This window comes from Zonotrichia albicollis, chromosome 3, assembly GCF_047830755.1.
Source record: "Zonotrichia albicollis isolate bZonAlb1 chromosome 3, bZonAlb1.hap1, whole genome shotgun sequence".
NCBI lineage: Eukaryota > Metazoa > Chordata > Aves > Passeriformes > Passerellidae > Zonotrichia > Zonotrichia albicollis.
The window spans coordinates 65,155,034-65,161,425 of record NC_133821.1 but is presented as its reverse complement, the minus strand read 5'-3'; the positions used below and the strand labels follow the sequence as shown (position 1 = coordinate 65,161,425).

Sequence of the window (6,392 nt, the reverse complement as noted above, 5' to 3'; positions counted from 1 at the left end):
GCCAGCAAGTAAGTAGGGTGGGGTGCACAAGAAGTTGGGAAGGGTTGCAGCCAGGACAGCTGACCCCAACTGGACAAAGGGATATTCCAAACCATACGGTGTCATGCTCAGCACATAAACTAGGGGGAAAGACAGCTGGGGGCCACTGCTCCAGAACTGGGCAGTGAGCAACCACACTGTGCGTCACCTGCATATTCTAATTCTACTATTAACAATAATATTATTTTCCCATCCTTTTCTGTCCTATTAAACTGTCTTTATCTAAATCTGAGATTTGGACTTTTTTTTCAAATTGTCTCCCCCATCCTGCTGGGAGAGGGGAAGTGAGTGAATGGCTGCCTGGTGTGTAGCTGCCGCCTGTCAAGTTAAACCATGACACAAGGGCAAAACAACCACTGTCTAGAAATATGAGTGATGAACAGAGAGAATGGAAAGGAATTTCTTAGATGCTAACATGCAGTAGGTACAGCTAAATGTAAAGAACAATAAAATTTGGACAACGTATCAGAGAATTTCTCAGAAACCACATGATTTAGTCTAGCAGGTAATTTTCATATGAAGAATGAATGATGAAGTCCCACCAAACAAAGCATTTGAAACTTGAGCAGGTAAAGTGCTCAATGGCAAACCATACAGAACAATTGTGAACTCATAAGAAGCTGAACTACTTGGCCTTAGAGTTTATTTCCTACATACAGCATTATTTCTCAAGGAAATGCATATCACATATACTTCTGTATATAACAAGACATACTCTAGTCCAAAGTCTAATCGTAGAGTAAAAGCAAAGTGACTGCATACATTGACTATTTAAAGTACTGAGAGACAAACAGATGCGTGATCTGTCTTTACACAAAACCCACTTCTTTTTCAGCAGACGTGGTTTTTTAGTGATGCGATCCTCAGTATATTTTGTACATTCAAAGGAAAATGTGATTAAGTTATTTATTTGCTTATTCATGTCTACTGCCTTTCTTTTCAATTTTCTGTACACTAACATCTTTATTCAGTCTCATGTAATATATTAGAACTTGCCTAGTTGCAGTACAAATCTATTCACAGTGAAAAAGGAAGATTTTAATGCTGAAATGCATTGTAATGCTCCAAGACCCTGGTGTTAAAAGTAACAGGGGAAAAAAAGACTATAAGTGAGATGTAAGCTAAGAAATACATGGATATTATTTTCCTTGAAGAGAAAAGAATGTGAATTTATCAGTTAAGTATTTTTTGTGTATTTACATGTACCTGCTTTACCAAGTTTCCCACTTTTATGCCACCCAGGCAAGTCCCCTTTTATGAATGGCTACCTTGGATTTTACAAAAAGTCTTCCCACATTCTTCCAAGGAGAACAAAGAGGTGAAAGGTTTTTCAAAGTTTTCCTGTCCTTCTCACTTCCCCTAGGGGTGGTTGGAGAGCTGAGGAAGGAGCAAAGCTTATTGAGAAGAAAACTCCTGTTTTTACTGTAATAAAAGGTGGCAATCTTATCATGTATAGATGCTCAAATGATGTATAGACGAAGGAAGGATGTTTGCAGTGAAGATTGCCATAGGCAAAACAGCAGATCTAATCAGAAGCTCTGCAAGCATGGATGTAGCCAGCCGGTGGGAAAGGAAAGCATTCGCAGCACAGAATCTGGAATTGCTCTTCTGTCTCTCCACGGCTTCCCCACCAGAGCACAGGAGAAACCAGGAGCCTTGACACTCCAGGCAGAGAGGCACTGAGCCAATGCACAAACTTTTTACGACTCTGTCACAGGATGCTATTAATGTAATAGCAGGTTTATTTTTTTCCTTCTTTTTTTGCATGGAAGCACATGCTGCTATCATTTCTCTCCTAACCACAGTCAGTAGAATGAGGCGGTGCTTGTATAGCAAGTGCTGTAAAAATATTTCTATTGTACAAAATAAATTACAGATCAAACACATACATAAAAAAAAAGATTATTAACATTTAGGACACTTGCATTTTCAAAACTGCCAGACTGATAAATGCATACATGTCCTCAAGTTCTCAAGATTACTGAAAGTCAGGACACAAACCACAAGAAGTAAAACACTTTCAGCTAAAGCTACCGCAGAGTTCCTCCTTCACCCTGCTGAGAGTAACTGTGCTAACCTAGGTGTCCCAGAATAGAGGTATTACACAATCTGTGTGCTCCACGGTCTGAGAACAAAGACTGAGAACAATAAAGCACAGAGAAATGTGTTAAGGTACTGTGGCAGACACATGTCGGCACTTTTTCTGTTAATTTTTGTTAATCTGCCTGGGGGAGGAGAGTGTTTTTATCTAGCAACACAGGTATTTTAAACTGTACCTATTTTGGAACTGTCAAAAAACAGTCAGCCTGTAAGTCAACACGTGGGGATATTTTTTTGGTACCTGGTTGGGGGTTTTTCCTGTATGCCTCTGTCTCACCTTGTTGGCCATGCCTATTTAGACTGCCAATTCCTAGGGTGGCAGCACACAGTACCACAGTTTACACAGTGCCAAGCACAGTGGGATCCAGCTTTTACTGGGCTGTGTGAACTGCCATGAAGCAACAAAAAAACAAAAAAAAAACCCAAAAAAAAAACAAGGAAACAAACAAAAAAAAAAAAGAAAACCCACAAAAAAACCTACTTTGCATCAATCACTGTTGTAGAACCTTGCAGAAATCAAGGGCCAGAGAGTCTAAGGGGACAAGCTGGCAGGAGGAAACCTGCATGACAGGTGATAGCACTTGATTGCAGACACGTCCCACCGTCCTCATTCTTATGGTATAGAATGAAATGCCTCCCTGGGCACAGAAATCACCAATAACCCACCAGATCTATCTCAGCTCGACACAGCAGTAACCCCAACTACTCCAAGCCCTCCCTTGCCCCCCAGCCCCTCCAGGTATCAGCGTAAGGGGTTGTGCTGTCGGGACAGTGCAAGACAGACAACAGTATGTTTAATGGTCTACGCTGCTGTCCGAGCCAGACGCATGAGCTGAAACTCTGTCTCTCCACATGCAACTTGGATATCTGGCAAGTTTCAGTGAGACACATTTTCCTCTTGGCCTCCTTTCCTTATTTCTAGGCCCAGTGTTCATATTCAAAGGAGCAGAAGTAGGCGGGGGGGGCGGGGAGCAGAGCGCACCAAACAGTTTTAGTCTGCAGAGAAACAAGAAAAGTGGAGGGAAAAGAGGATACATTCTCAGAAAATACAAAACCTAAGGAAATTTGCTTGTCTGCAGCATAAAAACAGATTTGGAAGGGGTGACAGGGACTGACTAGCACTCAGTAGCAGATCACTGGAGGCAGGGAAGAGACATCAGGCAGGGGGTTGGGAAGCAGCAACCAGCTGCCCCATATGGTCAGCTCTTGGTAGGCAATTTGATTTTCATTTTCTCTGCTGATTGTGCTCATCCCTCTGGTATCTGGATGGAAAAACAATGGTGGAGATAATAGAACAGGATTGCCCAGGGCATTTTTAAGGGCTTGAGAGCCATTCATTCATAGATCAAATCTAGGCCAGAATGGATGCAGGTAATCTGCTGAATGTTGGCTTATATGAAACGTTCCAGTGGTATTTCACAAGTATTCACATAAAAATTGAATAATTCACAACTTTCTTAGCATTCTCAGCAGATAGCTCAGCCTCCACAGCCTCTCAGGTCTCCACAGCCTCTTAGTACTAATGACTTAGCTCTACAAATAAATTTAAGAACACAAGTCTATGCAGGTTCCGTGTGTAATTGTGGTCTATTCCGAAAAATGGTTTGAGGCAGTGACGAGTAAAATAAGGTGTGGGAAAGATCCCATTATTGTACCAGTTCTGACAATAAAAGAAGCTCTTCATTCTCCTAGGCTGTTAATCTGGTACCTTTCATGAGCACAAACCTAGAAGAGGTATATACCTTATTTAGGTGGTTGACCTTCCATTGTCTTCCATGTGTTCACAGGATAGTGAGTGACAATGGCACTTGTCATACCCCATTTTCTACTGCATTTTGTCCTGCAGCAAATACAGAATTTATTATCATTGTCAGCATAATTTTAAAATAAATGAATTAAATCTCACAGGAGAAGAAATCCTCATACTATTATAAAATGTATATATCTGGTCACGTGGTCATATTATCTAACACTGCCTTTCTTCTCAAAGACATTTGAAACTATTTTCTTCAAAGATCACTGAAATAAACATTGACTAATATATAAATATATAATTTATATCTATATCTATATATATATCTATATATATATATCTATATCTATAAATCGGAGGCAAATTATGACGAGTATTTGCCAGAATATCCAAAAATGTGCCCCAAAACATTTTTAGTTTAAACAAACACTGGGCAAAAACTATAAAGGTAGAACAAGTGCTTTCTATTTCTTACTCAGAATGGAAATTGTCAATGCAACCACAATTCAGCTGTTGATAAGGATGTTCAATCACCACCATGATGCGACAGCATGGCCTATGATTACCTGGGAGGCAGGAAACCTCTTCGGCCTTACAATCTGGGAGGTCCTTCCTCCTACTCAATGTCTCCATTTGAAAAGCTGCCTGTTAATGAGTTCCTGCATAAATGCATGCTCTACATGGGACTTGGACACACCACTGCAACGCCATTAACAGCAACAGTTGTGAATTATGGGGAAAATCTTTAGTAGCAGGTAGGGAGAGCCATGCCAGAATGCAAAACCAGAAGAAATGGCAACTCAACAAGGAACTTGAAGTGGTCAGAAGGTTTCCCATGTGGATAAAAACATGAGCACCGTGGCGCAGCAATGCCCTGTTTCTATGATGACAGCCAGCATATAATCATGCCAGGGATGTTCAGCCTTTCAGCAGCAGCAGTTTGTCCCAGCTCTTCAATTGCAATCCCCATTTTTTGCACGTGCATGTGTACACGAGCACATGAATGGAAGAGAGTCTGGATTTTATTGCAATGTGCAGGGTGGGTGATTCAAGCCTTTGTGTAGGAAGTTGACTCACCCCCTTCTGAGTGAAAAAATGTTCAACACAACTGTAATTCCCTCTTTTTCACGTAAAGTCAGGCAACATATACAGAACCTTCCAGCTCAGTATTTCCTAAACAGTGGAAACGTGCCTAGAAAGTTTAGCTTTGAAACCTGTGACTGCAACTAAACAGGTCTGCACCTTCATGTCGAGTGTCTCGAATCCCTGTGGCTCGGCAGCAGGCAGGAAAGGGGGGGAGGTGAAGTGGGAGGGAGAAAAAACAAGTTGGCTTGGGGGGAGAGGGGCGAGTGTTTTGGGCTTATTTAATAATGCACTAGTAAACAGCTCAGGCACAGAAATGCAGTGCAGTGAGAACCGGAGCTATCCTTTGGAGCCTACTGCTTTAAATTTGCGCGCTGTAGCTTGAAGCATTGCACAAACTCCCGGTCTGCTGACTGCCTCCCTGGAACACAAACACACGGGTGATTGGGAAAGCTGTTTTCCAGCCTGCCCTCCCTCGTTTCTGCCGGGCTGTTTTTGGTGTTTATTTATTTTTAAACAAGTCGTGTACATGGAAAAAAAAAAAAAAAGAAAAAAAAAGAAAAACGCTAACAAAACCCACACATCTTTAATCAACACCTATTTCCTTCCAGGACCCTGTGATCCTCTATTGATTCCCATTAAAATGCTTTTCTTTTTCTTTGCCCCCTCTGCTGATCGAATTTCAGATCAGCCAGGATGTGCAACTAACCTTCCGGCACAACTGAACCCAACTGACTCACCCAGATCAAAGGCTCGGCGCATTCATTAGAGCCCAGCACAGCCCAGGCAGGAGCCGTAATGCAACATCTCCCTTTGCATTGCAATTAACGTGGGGGAGAGGAGTTCTTATTATTTTTATTTTTTGCAAATGTTCTTCTGGCTTTTGATTTTTTAAACGGGGGGGGGGGGGGGGGGGGGAGGGGGGCTGGGGGGAAGTAGTGGTGGGAGGGAACGAGAACAAAAGAGAGATCTTTTTACCCGAGGATGACGTCAGTTTGATGTTACTGACAACTATTGATGCACGTGGAGCAACTGCAGGCAGATCCCCCTTCCCGCCCCCCCGCCTCCCGGCACTTCTCAAGGAAACAATATGCGGCAACAGCCCGCGGGACCCGGGAGCGGCTCCGGGTCGCTCCGCCAGGAGCCTGAGCCGCCAGGAGCCGGAGCGCCCGCGCCCCGCGGCCGCCTAGAGCGGCAGGAGGGACGGAACAGCCCCGGGCCCAGCGCGGGGAGCCGGCTCCGACCCCGGAATGCGGCTCCCTCCCGCGGGGGACGGGCGCCCAGGACACCGTCCCCGTGCCCCGGCTCCCGCTGGGCGCTCCCTGCCCCCTCCCGAGCCCGGCCCGGCGCAGGCACCGCCGCGCCCCAGCCGCGCTTCGTTCGTTCTGCCGCGGGGAGCGCGGCCCGGCCGCCGGGG

The 6,392-nt window shown here is 44.2% G+C and overlaps 1 long non-coding RNA gene across 1 annotated transcript; it reads right to left on the bottom strand.

Moving 5' to 3' along the window:
• Positions 1-2,613: 2,613 nt before the first annotated feature.
• On the bottom strand, positions 2,614-5,903 carry LOC141728555 (uncharacterized). The gene is made up of 3 exons (XR_012579615.1): positions 5,716-5,903; positions 3,882-3,979; positions 2,614-3,135 (listed from the first exon to the last, which is right to left on the bottom strand). It is a non-coding gene; the product is annotated as an uncharacterized LOC141728555 (long non-coding RNA).
• Between the last annotated feature and the right edge of the window lie 489 nt (positions 5,904-6,392).